At 34.9% G+C, this 15,323-nt stretch overlaps 1 protein-coding gene across 1 annotated transcript in view; it reads right to left on the bottom strand.

Annotated features, from left to right (window-relative positions):
* The window catches only part of LOC122790841 (lipocalin-like), a 173,550-nt gene that overhangs the window by 120,827 nt on the left and 37,400 nt on the right, over positions 1 to 15,323 (bottom strand). The gene's annotated exons all lie outside the window — the stretch shown is intronic.

Raw genomic sequence — 15,323 nt, 5'->3', positions numbered from 1 at the left:
ACCTTAATGAACATGTCAATTTTAGCTAAAACCAAAGGGTAACAAGTTCACACAGACAAACCATGCAGTAAAAACTGCAAGAAAAACACAGCCAAGCTACAGTTTTAACTGTATGATACCTTAACTCTCCTGTAATGCAGGCCCATGGGATATATGCAAAAGACATCAAGTGCTTCAGCTACATGGCTTCTGAATGTCCATGCCTTTTTTTACTTTTTACGTCTTTATGGTTATATTCATGCTAAAGCCAAACTGTTGGCATGCATGTTGTGGCCTTTTTACTGACTCATCAGCAGGCCCAGTTTAAAGTCCCTGTATTTTTGAAGTATAGCCAAACTATCCACTTATGCTGTGCTAACCAGGATTTTTCTTGTAGTTTTTAGTTAAAAGCAGCTCATGTGACACCTTTGTGTTAGCTACACATGACCTGTATGTGCTGAGTTTGGCTTTGGCCTACAGGGTGCTGATATACATTTTTTTCGTAAACAAATTATTTTTCAAATACATTTGAATAAATTCCATAGTATTTGTATATAACATCTTAAATAACTATGTACACTATTTACATCAGCCCTACACTATAACAGAGCTCAATATATACAATAACTTTATAGGTATAATCCAGTTATCAGAGTGTATATGTTCAGTTATTGTAAAGTGTCAATTAATGATGACTTTTTTCCATGGATTGTTAATAAATGGCTTAGGATGAGTCCTTAATTCCTTAATTTTAATTTCCAACAATGCTGTGGTCTTCAATAGGCTGTAGAAGTCTTCCAGAGTTGGTATTGTTTGTATTCCATTTTCTTAATATACACTTCCTTGAGATTACAAGTATTGTTCAAACTAGATACATATTTGACTCATTCAGATGAGGACCTTCATACACATTTAATAATACTAGCACTTTAGATAAGTTAAACGATTCATTAACTAAAGCTTGTAAAAGGTTTTTAATACCATTCCGAAATGGCTTCATTTTAATAGTCAAAAATGGGATTCCAATCTGCATTGTGTATTTGCTCACACCTCCAATATATTCCCTTTGGGGAAGAATTAATTTTAGTAATTCTATCTGGAGTTAAGAATGCTCTGTGCAAGCATTTCCAATTAAAAGAGTTTCCAGTATTGTGTAAAGGATGTATTTTTTATTGGTAATAAAATATTTGATTTAATTTCTTCGGTTAGCTGTAATAAGTATCCTTTTGTTATATAATTCCAGTATGAATATTTGGGTGTTGTTTTATAATTTATCAATATCTTGTAAAATTTCAAAACACTATCTCCCATGTCATAATCATTATATATGATTTCATATAAGTACTTCGTAAGTTTAGGTATTTTTTTTAAATGAAGAACTACCAATTATTCTGCATAAATCTTGCAAGTACGTCAGAATGCTTTGCATAGTTAGCCAATCTTGCTGTGGAATTTTGTATGTTTTCTACTGTTTGCATATCCAGAACTTTTTTTAGTTCTTGGATACATTGAAACCAACAAACAAATCCTTTCTGTTCCCAGGAATTATTTCTCTGTATATTTTATGTGGATGGCTCTTTGCAACTATGAATGGTATTAAAAGATCAAAACAGATTTTTAAATCTATATTTGCATTAATAATTTTCCTAAATAAGTCAATGTAATAATTACTCCTATGTGTTTTAGTGGGCTTAGTTGTGTTATATTGCATACTAATACATATGTGCCATGGCAAATTGTTTTTATCTATTTGAACATTTTTTTTTTGTAAATCAAATTCATTTATTCATATTAGTTATTAATTCATTCCAGTTTGCAGAATTATTTGAACTTTTACAATCTGAGATTGTTTTAGATATTGATGCTTTTATATATGTTTCTATATTAGGAAAGTTTAATCCTCCCTGTTTCCATGATGTGATATGATGTAGTAAAGCTATTCTGTTTCATTTGGAAAACTATAAAAATTTTATTAGGCATGAGTTTATTTCTTTGAGTATATTCCTTTCTGGTAACAGTTGTATTGCCAAAGCTATATATAGAATCTTGGGTAGTAAACAATTTTTATAAATTGTAGTCTATCATCAAATGTTAATATTATTGTGTTACACTTTTCCACAGAGATTTTAATAGTATTGATTATGATATAGTTTTTTTTTTAGATTAATTTATTATTATCCTTACATAACTCAATTCCTAGATATTTTAAGGTAGATTCTTATTTCCCTATAATGTGATTCCCCTTTGCAAGTCTTTTTTTATTTAAAAATAAAAATAAAAAATTTGATTTTGATTTATTGAAATGGAGTCCTGAAGTCCTGTAAAATGTCAATTAAAATATCTAATTTTTATAATGTCTATTTTGTATTGGATAATGTTAATATGTCATCAACAAAGAGCATTTCTTTAGAATTGTATTGCTCATAAATGCCTACTCCTTTGATTTTTGTATTGTTACATATTGAATATGCCAATATTTCAATAGCCGAAGCAAATATAATTGGTGACATGGGACATCCTTGTTTAGTACCCTTTGTTATATGTATAGATTCAGAGGTGAAAGGACCTAGCTTAACATACACTAAATTAATTGTATATATATTCTTTAGTAGATGAACAAAGGAAGGAGGAAATTCAAATTACACCAGAATTTTGAATAAATAGTCCACATTTAGGGAATCAAAGGCTTTCTTTATATTTAAGCCAATTATGAGTGTTTCTTTTCTTTATTAATATAATCTATACAAGAAATTATCCTTTTAATATTGGCATAGGTGTGTGTCTATGATATATAAATCCAGTTTGATCATTATTTATTGTTTTGGATAGTGGTATTTTCATTCTATAAGTTAATATTGTCATAAATATCTTGGTCATTATTTAATAATGATATAGGCCTATATGAGGTACAGAGGTTTGGGGATTTGTTTTCCTTTAGGATTGGTGTGATTAAGGAATATCTCCAAGAGGGATTGTATTAAAGCTTGTGACTGAATTTCTAATAGAGTTTTATGGAAGAGGGATAGTATCTTTGAAGGAAAAAGTTTATATATTTCCATAATTATGCCATCTATACCCGGAGCTTTATTTTTATGCTCTTTTATTGCATCTGTAATTGCTTTGTAAAATACGGGTACTTGCAGATCTAGTTTTAAATTTTCTGTTTTTTTAATAATAGAACATTTTTCATCTAGATTTAATTGATCAATATGTATATTTTCTTTTTGGAAATATTCCATATAGTGATTTTTATAGGCATCATGAATGTCACCTATATCTGAGATTTTTCCCTTTCTTTTCATGGAAGATGCTTTTAATGTTATTGGCTTTTGATTGTATTTTGATTCTTGTGGATAAATTATGTAGATATTTGGGAGAAGTGACTAAGGTATTCATTTTTAGTTTTTTTCTAAAGCTAAACCAATTTTATGTTAGAATTTTGTTGGATTTATTGTTTAATATGTCTACTTTATTTGACATGTCCAAATTATTATTTTTTTCAGGTTTTACCGACAAAAGTTTGGATTGTAGTTATAATAATTCATAATCCCATTTTCTGATTTTTTTTTTTATACCAAGTTAGGGTTTTACCATATATATAAGCTTTTAATGAGTCCCATATCATTATTTTATTTATCTCTGTGGTGTAATATCTAAGAAGAACTGTAATTGCGATAATAACCAAGGTTTGAAGTATTTAATTTCAGTTATATATGCTGGAATTCTGGAGTTAAACATTAGTGGTTTGTACCCATTTTGAAGTTTTAGTATCACTGAATTGTGGCCTGAAAAGGAGCAGGGAGTGATTGAGAAATTAATGATTTTAGAGTAAGTCATGGACAGTAAATATTTATCTATTCTAGTTTGGGTACCAAATCTGATTTTGATGGGAAAACAACCAAGATTTATCTTCTTTAAATCTGAAAGTATCTGCAAGATGAAATGATTCTACCCACTTGTTTAAAGCTTTTGATACAGCAGATGTACCCAGCAGTCTTTTATTTGTAGTTTCAGAAATATCACATATACAGTTAACATGTCCTCCTAATATTAAGTTGCCTTTATAATTATTGGAAATTAAATCCAATTTTTTTAACAGTTCCCGATTTAATGCCTGGAAACCAGTAAAGATTGGCTAGGGTCCATATTCTGTTATTATATTTAACTATTACTAATGCCATAAGGCCTTCTTTATCTTCATACTTATAACTGATTTCTGAGTTAATCACATTTGTTTTCCATAAAATTGTTACCCCTTTTGTGTCTGTCTTATAAGTGGATTGCTCCAATATCATATGTTCCTTAGGATTCCATTTGTAATTGTCATTTGTTTTGAAATGAGTTTCTTGAAGGAAGTCAATTTGTGCTTGTTCAGTTTTAAATATTTCAGTAGATTTGATCTCTTGCTAGGATTGTTTAAGCCATTGGTGTTTAAAGATAGTTAAATCCATCTTAGGTTATTTAGACTATGCATTTTTTTGTTTTATAGTGATTATTAAACATTTTCCTCTGATAAATATAAAGTATATGTTTGAGCTTTTAAAGGAAATTGTCAGTTTTATACTTTGTGTTTACCAATAAAGTAATGTTTTGGTAAGGCACACTAAAAATTTTTTTGTGAAATAAATTTAAATAAATGTTAAAACTAAGATCTGCACTAGTCATGGAATGAAAATAATTCCTAATCTGATAGATAAACCTAAGTCCATTAGATTATCACTCATACCTTGAAAATCCAGAACATCTGAGCTCCATAAATTGAGTTATCATATGGAGAATATTTGTAATAGGAATAAGTAATATATATGTATTATTTTGAACAGATATAGTACTATTGTAGATTAGACAGAATTCTAATACAATATAAATGTCTACTTATTGTATAAGCAATTAATATTTACATGAAAGATAGATGACAAGAAATTCAATCATATTAAAGTAGGATGCATCATATATAAAACCTCCATAAAGATTATAGCACACCGTTATTTAACATCTTCATCCTTATTGATGAAGTCTTTCAAAACGTATTATTTAATATAAATAGATGGTAATGTTTATAATACAATGCATTTTACTGGATACATCAGAAGTTATATTTCATTATTTACCAGCATTTCAAATAATCACTTTGTTGCTAACTTAAAGCATAAAGTTTGTTTTCTTTAAACGTTGATAAAAGTTAGTGCATTTTAATTATCCATGCATCCCTCTTCCCCCCCCCCATTTCCTACACACAAGGATTTTCACAACTGTCATTTCTTATTATAAAAAGAGTGAAATTATAGGTTAAAAACAATAAATTCACTTATTGAGATTAATGATTACAAGTTCCGTTTCCATATTCATAAATTGACATTTTATGGCATATACTGAACGTTTTTAGATTTAAATGGCAACATTCTATTTTGTAAAATCAGGAAAGGTTAAACTTAGTGGTTATTGTCAATTTAATGCTATTTGTTCAGAATGTGATTGTTACATTCTTTGACATTCCTAGTTCAGGTTTCTATTGTTTCCCTTGAACAACTTTGTCAGTTTGATGTCGTGTATAAAACATTAGTTACCTTGGTGTAACCGCTTAAGTATTATGTATGGTCAAGATATGTTACAAAACCACAATTCAAGTTAAAGCACTTGTGTGACTTGTTATACACATTTACCTATATGTGAAAATCATCATGCTTCCCCTTGATGTTCAATGTAGTGCATGTCATTTATAACAAGTTAAAACAGGAATGTTATTTTACTCAAGCCCATGATATTAAACTGTCTATTGTAAATTTAATACTATTTGTTCAGAATATGATTGTTAAATTCTGTGACAAGTTAAGACAGTAGTTGTTATACACAATCCCATGTTATAAAATACTGTCTTTAATATCTAAATTCAGCAGACTGCTTCATCTTATATGACGATTATATATTTTGTCGAGATTTACTAAAATCATACGTTGGATAACTATTGTTTTTTTTTTTTTTTTAAATGTGTACATGTGGTTTAAAACAGCCCTTTTATTGTATGTGTGTATATGTATATATATATATATATATATATATATATATATATATATATATATTTTGAAACCAAAAACGTTATTGCCGAGAATCATCTCGGAGGCTCTTCAGAGCCATTAAGCATTATTGTCACTCTGTCTCTGTTACCTTAGCAATCTGGGAGCATTGGTTTCTGTAATGTGTCTGTGTACTGCATACCAGAGGCTCGCGATGCACCTGAAGCAAAGCTTCATTTCACTGCAACTTCAAACCTAAATTCCTTCCCTTTCAGTGAGGCAGCAGTCAGAAAAAGAACAGAGAACAAAAAAAAAAAAACTGCCAACAAGCCACCACAACAAGAGAACTCACTCCCAGCCTTCATACCTCTCATTCAGCAGACATATAAACAAACCATTCTCTGCCAAAATATCCCAGATCACAGTTCTATCCACCCCCTTCCCCATGGATCCAGGCTAAAACACCAAATGTCTCTTCCTAATACACAAGCATCAGTAAACCTTGATCACAAGCTGCAACCCACAGCTTCCTGGAGATGAAAATGGCAGCATATAACAGCTGCCAGACACAGCTGCATCCATGCACACCATATTAGGATTGATAAAACAGCACTCGTAGCTGTGATACCTGCCATGATTGATATTAACTATATTTAGACAGAGTAAGGATGACATTTGTACTAAGAGCTTGCTACTGTTATTTAACCAGGATATACATGGCATTTCTAAATCATACTTTAACTGCAGAAGGCATTAGTCTCCATGACAGCATTTTTTTTTCAAAGCACTCTACTGTTACTACTATTATATATGATGTTAATTTGTTACATTTTAGTCTGAACTCTGATGAATGGTACATTGTTGAATTAGTTAATTACTTAAATTATTATAAGTAAAATCAATGGAAAATGAACAAGATTCACTGAGTTTCAAGTAGGGGAATAGAAACTTCTGTATTTGTATTATATGTTGCTTTGTTTGGCTTCTTTATAATATAAATAGTAACCCATTTTAACCTAACTTTGTGAAGAATTATTGAACTCTTTGAACATTTTGAATAAATCATTGCTGTTTCTCAGTTGTTTAAGAATCCCTCCTTTTTTTAAAAAATAAAAACAGATGACAAGTGATGTACCATATCAGTTGACACTTTGAGAGATGTAGTTGTAAGACTTATTTTTTGGGGACAGCTATCTTGGAATCAGTTTTTTGTTTCTTCTTTCTAGCATCAGTCCAAGGATTTGTTTCATTTATTCTTTTAAGTGTAGGGGCCATCCATTCCATTTCTTCTGGGTTAGACACTATGTTGTTGTTTTTGATAAATATAGTAGCTTTTTCTAAGTCATTAAAAGTTCTCAGCTCATTGGCAAAAAGTATTTTTATCTTGGCTGGAAAGGCCAGCTGTGCTTTAATGCTGTTTTGTTTCAACAGATTGATTATTGGCCAGATGTTTTTCCTTTGTTCTAGTATTCTGGAAGAATAATCATTGTCAAACCTTATCAGGCTTTGATTGTATTTTAAGGGTGATTTTCTCCAAGCAAATTTTAGTATTAGTTCATTGTCCAGAAATGAAAGAAATTGTATAACTATGGATCTAGGTGGAGAAATTTGTTGAATTAAAATCAGGTTTCCTCAGTGCTCTATGTGCCCTTTCAATCCCAATGAAAAGTCCCTGTTTCAAGGAATCCAGGTTGTTAAGAATGAAGTAATGTCTTCTCCTTCAGTGTTTTCCTTATGTTGTTTCTCCTTTCCCTGTTTTCTAAGTCATCCATTTTGTTAAGCAGCCATGTATTCTGTTTAAGCAGAAATTCTTTTTGGAATTCTTCCTCTTTGAGTTTCCCTTCAATGTCATTTAGAGAAGTCTCTATATTTGTTATTTTGTATGGTGTTGCTGTAATAGTTCCTTAAGAGTATCAGTCTGTTTTTGGGAATTTAATTTGAGGTTTTCCAAGTCATTTATAAAGCTATCCATCTTCAAAGATAGTTCCTGTAAGGTAGATGTCATCAATTACAATTCTTTTTTCAAAGCAGCATCTGGATGAGAATTCCTGGAGTTGTTCATATTCAGTGACTCAGTATTTCTCTAAGTTATTTGACAGGAAAATTTTTGTACATCTCCACCAAAATTGATATTTATGTAGTTTAGTAGTTTATCTATAGATTTCTGACATTTGAAACTTGAAAATAATAAAATGTCCTACATTATTATACTAGTTTATGGAGCTCTCAAAATTCACTGTTCTCAGTCATCTAGGCTCCGCCCCTGATATACATTTTTTTTTGCTTTGCGGCTCTGATATACATTTTTGACTACTGCCGAGCATACACTAATTAACATTGTGAACAGCGCGTACGTTTACTTTACAAATTTAATGTGTTGCAGTTTAATTTTTTAAGAGTGTTTAGGTTATGGTAAATGGGTCATATTGTTTGCAGCACACTCTGAGGTACAATTATCCATTTGAGGTGGTGCAAGGCTTGGGCTAACTGTCTTTCACTGCTTTTTTCTTCTGTGATTATGATGCATCTGTTGCTAAAATCTCTTCATTGCAATATGCTCAGTATGTGCATTCATTGCTATTTCCAATACATGTTAGTAATGAAATGCACTGAATTTTCTCATGGGCCCAGCTAAGGCTGTGGAAATGTATTGACATTCATGACTGTATGTTAACAACCCTGATTTACTGTCTAGTATTCATAAATGGTCTCCTGGTTCATATTTGACATGCATATTTCTGCTGTACTGGTTAAATTTTGCATCCTGTTTAGCTTTGGGTGGAAAAGTTGCTGAGTGGGACATGAAACGCATTGTGAATTACACTCCTTGGCTTAATTTATCCACTGACAGTCGTATATGTAAAGATTTTGTCTGCATAGTTTATATGATCTTTGATATCAATATTTTTGACTGGTGCAGTTGTAGAATTGCAGGTATATACCAACAGAAATCCTTAATACAGGTAAGTAAGTGAAACCATAACAGTTCTTTTCAGTCATGACCTAGTTGCAGATAAAGACAATCTGAATACATATGGATTATCTGCAAATAACTTAAGCAAACACATGACAGGGAGTCTAGGGGGAAATATGAAAAAGCATAATGGAATGGTTAACTAAAAAATCTGCTGTATTTTTTTTTTACTATGTTTAATAACTGAATGTAATTATAAATTCAGACTTTTCCATTTCGACCAAAGAAAAATATTTCCCAATATAACAGTGATGCTGAATATTTGAAACAAATGATTTAAATTTCTGAGAAAAAGTATACTAGGGGTTAGAAAATTGATTGGTTCAGGAATTTTTTCAAGGTTTCAGAGCCTTAACAGCGCAACTCTTTTGTTGAGGATCCACACCACACTCTCTCACACGTCACGTCTCTGTGTAGATAATGAGCATAATTTGAAGGTTCTTCTTTGAATTTTGAGTGCTACAAGCTTATTATATCGTGTTGGAAGGCAGTGTAGGATAACAAAATTGCATGCATCTGCGTAAAGAAAATTGTGTCTTATAGCTTTGAATATAAGTTATGTTTAGTATATCTATTGTACCTTGCAGCTTTGAATACGAGTTATGTATATATATAGTTTTTCTTTTTGGGTGTATGTGTATAATATTGCACCCATTTATGCTTTTTTTTACAGTTTTTGAGGAGATGTACATATATGATGAACTGTATAACCTTTTCTTTACACAAACTGAGATGATGTGCCATTTTCAGATTATTTCTGGTTTATATGGAGAGGTAACCAGCCAACACTTGCTCAATTCATGGAGGGTTTAACAGTGGATCCAATATTTTAGTTATGGTGACACATGATTTACATGCTGTTAACTTTCTGGATGTTTTAGTTTTTTAGGATTGGGAGTATGAGAGTCTACTAGGGTGGCCGCAGTGGTGCAGCGGTTAGCGGTGTCACCTCACAGCAAGAGGTTCTCTGGTTCGATCCTCGGCTGGGGTGCCTTCTGTGCAGAATTTGCATGTCCTCCCTGTGGTCGTGTGGGTTTCCGCTGGGTGCTCCGGTTTCCTCCCACATCCTAAAGACATGCTGTAGGTGGATTGGACACACTAATTTGGCCCTAGGTGTGAGTGTGTGCATATGTGTACCTTCTATGGAAGGTTGGGCGCCAGGCTGGCAACTCGACACAGTAAAACTCCACTGCCAATCATGAGCGGACAGGTGATCCACTGTGGGGACCCCTAACCGGGAAAAGCTGAAAGAAGAAGAAGAAATATGAGCGTCTTCTCTCTATAAATATACCTTTTCTTAAGAATTCCCTGCTATCAGCACACAGGTGTCATCCTGGACATATTGTGAAGACTATACCCAAGTCCAACTTTTTGAGAATTTGCGTACATGCAATAATGAGGCTGATTGTGATAACTAGGCTTGACCATCTTATGCAGCTCTGTAGAGAATACCAGGAATGTTAAAAGAGCTGTATGCAAGCCAGCCAAGGATTGATAAAGTTCTCTACTCCTGGATAATACAGTAAAAATTAATTCCTGGGTTGGCCGCAATCTTAAGTTTGTTACCTTGGGCATAAAAAGTAACTTGATTTGTGATGTTTTAAAAACAACATAGGTGTCTTAAGTGAAGTTATTTTTATAATATTTCTGAACAAGTTCTGTTTAGCTATTGTTGAAGCCAAATTTTGGGACAATTTTTATTTTCGCATAAAAGACCCTTTATTTACAAAAACTCAGATTCAACCACCAGTAGACCCAAAGGCTGCCATCCTTGAGAGAATTTTCATTACTGCACAAAGATTTATAAAACTAAATATTTCACTGCATCAGTACTGCCAAAAACATAAGAAAAAAACTTGCAGTACAAACTGATTATTTACATGGCTACTTGTGATTGTGGAGCTTTGTATGTGGGGCACACCACTTGCTCGTTTCAGTAATATCCACTACTGTAGATCTAAGAGTGGTCTTTATAAACATACAATTGTTACATGCTTCAGCTACCTTTTCATCTATAAGGGTTGAAGTAATTGTTGGCAGTATGACATTAGAAAAGAAACCTGCACTAATAAAAGGGAACATGCATGGATAGCAGATTTGGTTATGCAGTGTATACCTATGTTTGTTTTGGTTTGTTTTTTGTTTCTATGTAATACCTAATGGAGTTTCCTAAAAAGTTGTACAATTAACTATGCATTCATTTCAGCTGATGAGTTTTGCTATTTGATACAAGTAATGCAGCTTTATACTTTGCCATAACATCAGTTCTGTTTTATTAACAAGTATTTTTCTTTAGAGGATTTACATATATTTTGATTTGTTTTCTTTTCATTTTTTGCAATATAGTTTTTTAAACCAGTTTGAAAATATACTGGCAGCATATTAGAGCAGTTGGCATACTGGTTAAGGTGTTTATCTTGCAGACACAAGGTGTAGGGTTTGATACACTCATGAGGTAATTGGCTAGGCTTAATATGGCCCACAAGGGCAGTTAGCCTAGTACTAATCTATGAACCTATAAAGATGGACAATTTTTATTTTATTTCTCTCATATTTTTTCAGTAATTCAGGGTGAGGCTGCGCTTGGTGATTCGGTATTTGACATTGTTTCTTTAAAATTAACTGAGGTGGTTTGACCATGTGATTTAAATCAGTATTTAATGCCTGTTAACATTGTTTGACTCACAGCATTGACAAAGTTATGAAAAAAAATGGGCCTGTTGTGAGTGGTATGGATTTTTAATGCAAATGTGTATATGATGTTGAAATATTTTGTGTGTGTGTATATATATATATATATATATATATGTCTATGTGTGTGTTCACTATTGAATTGGAATGATGAAGCAGAAAACATAAATTACACTACAGTGAATGGGTAGTGCAAGTCAATTATCTGAGTTTGGCATTGTGAATGGAGATCAAGATTCAGTGAGGAACAGGAAATTAACCCATTTCCTCACTGTAGTGCAATCTCGGAGTTGGTATATATAATTTGCAGGGGGCATGCAGGGTGCAGCCCCCCACATGGGAGAGTGCATGGGGGCTTGCCCCCCTGTAAAATAGTAAAATACATGGGTTCAGGCGCCTAGGCAGTGAGACATTTCCCTGTGGTATATTTGGATGGGGACAAATGGCTGAAATGATATTCAGCTGGTGAGAAATGTGGCTTTTAATTCCCTGTGGGCAAAGATAAGCACAAACTGCCATGCCCACAGCTTTACTAACCAAGTATACAGGGACAGAAGAAGTAATTTGTGTTGTATTCAGTGTACAGTATATGTTTATGTAACTACAAGATGTAAACAAAATATAGACATGTGCATGGAGGAAATCCGGCATGCTACTGTTGTCACATTTATGCTCCAGTATGCAGTTTTAAGTAATGTTTCCGAAGTACTGTGAAGAGGGTAGTGGTCTACACCCACCAATAATAAAGGCACTGCCCACTGTGCATTGCATTATTACTGCCACTGACATGCCTGCTGGCCAGCCTGCTTCTGATGCCTGCTATAATAATGCCTACTGTCTCATGTTACCTTTGGGGCCATGGACATTATTTTCCCCCTGAGCATTTGGTTATTGAAGTTCTGGACATGGTACTGCATTCTTCTCTTTGCCCACAGGGAATTCACAAACAGTCATATTTCTCTGCAGCTGAATGTCACTATAGTCATGCATCCCCAACCAAGTGTACCACAGGGAATTGTCTTGCTGCCTAGGTGCCTGAACCCAAAATACACATACTGTTGACTGTGGAATGTCACAGTATGTTAAGCATGTCACAGTATGTTAAGCTGCATAGCATGGGTGACTGATGTCACCTCTTGCTATGTCAAATACATAGAACTACACAGGCTAATACACTCAAGTGTACCAGCCTTTGATAGCAATTTAGTCGAAAACAAAGCATTTACTGCATTTTTTTCTGTCTGTTTGCAAAAAAAAAAAAAAAAAAAATATTTCTCCTTTCCTAAACTTTCCTAGTTAGTTGTTCCAGTGATCAGATTTTGCTGATCCCTGGGCTTTGTATTTGGTTTCTGTGTTCCTCCATTTTCTTGTGTGGCCAGAGGTAGTTTCTTTACTCACCAGTGGGAGTGGGGAGTACTGAGCTGCTTGTTTGTCCTCAGAGGAGTGGTTAGAAGCAGCAACTAGTAATTTGTCGGCCATTTTGGGTCATTTCCTGTTTTTTCCAGCCCCCTGCTATAAAGCACGCGTTAGCGCGATTTAGCACGGAGCTGCTACCGTTGCACACTAGGGCAGCGCTGGTTAATCAGATTTAAACTATTAGGGCTACCTAAAGTCCACTCTTCAAATTTTCCCTTAAAACTACCTTCCTCAAAGTATACTACTGTTATATTTAGTGTATCCTACAACTATAAATTATCTCTACTTGACTCCCAAGTAGACTATTCTCTATCTGTATAGCGAAGCACTTGCTCCTACAGTACTTATCACCTCGATACAGCACTCTTGTTATAGAAAGTACCCCAAAAAAGCAAACCCCATTTCTCGGTCACCCACATCCCCCAGAACCTTTTCTTAAGTTTTTCTGTCTATTCCTTCTGGCATGTCGAGGGATCAGTTGCTAATGTCCTCTCCTGCTCAGCTGGTGAACCTGGGAATATTGAGGCAATGTTACAATTGCCTCATGTACACAGACAACCCTCTCCTCCTCCCACAAAACACAAATACATGCGAGAGATGCAACTATACGGCCAAACTGGAGGCTGAGCTCTCTCAACATAGGACTGGCATGACCAGACAGGAGGAGAACTTAACCACACACACTATAGACCCAGTCTCACATAATACCATCACAACCTCAAATCATACACATAAACACACAAAGACATACTCGGAGGCTCTGATCAAAAATCTACCAAAACAGCAGAGGCCACCAAAGCAGACACCCAAACAACTACCACCTCAGAACACAACACCTGCAACACATAGACCACACAGTCAGAGTGTCAAGCAGTCACAGCCCTTAAGGCCAAACACAATGCCAGACACACTAGTCATTGGTGACTCCATAGTCAGACACACTGACGTCCCGCTCACCAGACTGAGTAAGGAGAAGGTCACAGTAAGCTGCCTGTCGGGTGCTAGAATCCACCACATAACGCATGCACTCAGGTCTCTCAACAGCAGGTACAAGTACGACTCAATCATTGTCCACGCTGGTGTTAACGACCTGAGACGTACCTCCTTGGACTACATGAAAAGAGACATAGAGGAGCTCTCTGATTATGTAGCCCAAGCAGGTATGACCCTGACCTTGAGCAGTATCCTACCTTCACCAAGAATGATGCCACAATACAGAGATAAGATGATCAGCTTTAACAATTGGCTTAAACTCTGGTGTCATTCAAAGGGGATCCAATGTCTGTCTGCCTGAGATGACATGCTGGACAAGCCACGCTGCTTCGCAAGGGACGGCTTGCACTTGTCACCCCTGGGATTCCCGATTTTGGCAAAGGCTCTTGCCACCCCCATAGTGCCTTTTTTAGGCAAGGCTCAAATTCTAAACCTACCACCCTAGAACAAAACAAAGAAAAAAAACTAAGGGTAATGCTGCTCAATGCCAGAAGTCTCAACCTCAAGATGCATGCACTCTGCCCTTCTCAGTATGGAGAACATCGATGTCTGTGCTGTGACAGAAACCTGGTTCAAGGCTCCTGAGAGCACCCCAGCACTATCAGGTTTTACCTCATATCATGCGTTCCGGCCCCAAAACCCGGACAATACCAAGAAAGGAGGAGGGGTATCCATATTCATCAAGGACACCCACACCTCAAGATTGGTGGCATCGCACGATGCATCGGAAACCATCCAGGTGCAATTAACCATAGGCAAGATTGCTCTGCAATTTGTAGCATGTTACAGGCTAACTCAGGAACCTCATATGGCCTTCCTGAAAACACTGGAGGGGATAAATGTATCTCCGAACACCATCATACTAGGTGACTTCAACTACCCTAATATAGACTGGGAACACTACTCAAGCCCAAACACTCTAGCCCAAAAGTTCCTGGAATTCATAAACTCAAATGCCATGGAACAACTAGTCACCATCCCCACAAGAGTTGAAAATGTACTTGATCTCATCCTCACGAACATGGGAGCACAATGTTCAACTCCGGAAGTATACCCCTCACTGGTGAGATCTGATCACAAACTAATCAAGCTGGAGGTCCTCATCCCGCCCCCACCCGAAATGAAAAAGACCACAGTAAAGAACTTCTCGAAAGCCGACTTCACACTTCTAAAGACTAGTGTGGTCTCCTTTAAGGCCCCTGAGCCGGCGGTTAACATTACTCAAACCGCTGAATCACTTACAAATGCCTTCTACC

This window comes from Protopterus annectens, chromosome 16.part0, assembly GCF_019279795.1.
Source record: "Protopterus annectens isolate FY-2018-M chromosome 16.part0, PAN1.0, whole genome shotgun sequence".
NCBI classification, from domain to species: Eukaryota; Metazoa; Chordata; order Ceratodontiformes; family Protopteridae; genus Protopterus; species Protopterus annectens.
Note: the sequence above shows the minus strand (reverse complement) of the source record. Positions and strands in the feature narration are given on the sequence as shown.